Source organism: Echinops telfairi, unplaced genomic scaffold, assembly GCF_000313985.2.
Source record: "Echinops telfairi isolate 266 unplaced genomic scaffold, ASM31398v2 ScPeMD7_3533;HRSCAF=4204_0, whole genome shotgun sequence".
NCBI lineage: Eukaryota > Metazoa > Chordata > Mammalia > Afrosoricida > Tenrecidae > Echinops > Echinops telfairi.
The window spans coordinates 52,560,190-52,561,937 of record NW_022107431.1 but is presented as its reverse complement, the minus strand read 5'-3'; positions in this window follow the sequence as shown (position 1 = coordinate 52,561,937).

Here is a 1,748-nt window from a genome sequence, read left to right as displayed (position 1 = left end):
CTCCTCCCCTCCAATAGCCCCAGGAATCATGGATCCAGTCACTTTCTCCATAAGATGGCCTGTCCTGCCTATCTAGCAAAGATAAACACCCAAAATCAACATACAGACAGCAGATTAACAGAGATCCTGACATAGAGCAGATGAATACCTCTCTGTTAAATAGAGATAAGGACATGTCATAAACCATCAGTTCAGTCCCCCTTTATGAAATTGAAGAATGTTATTAACATCTTCAGTTGGAAATTGGTAAACATAAAATCAAGAAGCATTAATAGTCATTGGAGATTGGGACACAAAAGCTGGAAGCACAGAGGAAGGAGCAGTAGTTGGAAAATAATGATCTTGATGATAGAAACAAAGGTGGAGATCACATGACAATTTTGCCATACCAATGACTTCTTTATTGCAAAGGCTTTTTTTTTCAGCAGCACAAAAAGTGATGACATGCAGGGACTTCTCCAGATGAAATGCACAGCAATCAAGTTGACTACATATCTTTGAAGAGCCAGGGAAGGTCAAAGTTAGCAGGAAAAACAAGGAAGGTGACTGGGGGAAAGACCATAAATTGCTCATGTAGAAGTTCATGTTGAACCTGAAGAAAATTAAAGCAAGGGTATGAGAGACAAAATATGACCTTAAATATAGCCCACTCAACTTTGAAGATCTTGTCAACAACAGATTTGATGCATTGAACAGTTATTACAGAAGATCTGATGAGCTATGGGATGGTATCAAGAACATCAAATGTGAAGAAAGTAGAAAGTCATCAACTTGGAGGTCAGAAAAGACTCTGAAACATCCTCTTCACCACAGAGTAGCTAAGGAAAATGGTATAAATGATGAATTCAAAGAGCTCAACAAAATATTCCTAAGGGCAACTCAAAAAGACAAAGTAAATGTGTTAGTCTGGGTACATTAAAGAAACAAATCCCCAGAAAATCATATGTATCACAGAGAGCTTTATATAAAGGGTAAGTGTACATTAATAAAGCATTCCAACCAAGTGCGGTCCAAGCCCATAAATCCAACATTAGTCCATATGTCTAACACCAGTCTACAAAGTCCTCCTCCATCTCATAAAACACATGCAATGATGCCAACTGCAGGAGGAAAGCCGAGTCAGTGAATGTATAAGCATCTCAAGCCTGGCAGGGGTCTCCACACGGTTGCTCCAGCACCCAGGGCTGCATGGGGGTAGGTCCATGTGGCTTCTCTTCGGGGATGTCTTACAGGAAGTGAGCCTTGCAAGCTGAAGCAGGGAACTGGCAAAGGCAACCATCACAAAGGTAGAGACCTGAGAACTAGAAAGGCGAGGCTCACCAATCAATTTCTCTTCACCCTTCAGTTAATCCCACATGTGTTTATCAGCCAGATTGGCACAATAAACCTTAACTATCTCAGTAAAATATTAAAATGAAATATGTAAACTTGTATTGTTAGAAAAACAAAAAGAAAGAAAAGACTTAGCATATCTTAAACTGAAAAAAAGAAAAATTCAAATTACTAGGTGCGATATTGAAAGTTTTATGGCCAAAATATGATGCAAGAAGTGTCACAAGATCTAAAGAATACACAGAGTCACTATCCCAAAAAGGACTAGTCTACATCTAACCATTTAAAGAGGTAGCATATGATCAAGAAAAATGGTACTGGATGAAGAAGTTCAAGCTGCATTGAAGCATTATCCAAAAATAAGTCTTCAGGAATAGATGGAGTACCAATGCTCTAACAAGATGATGAAACTGGCA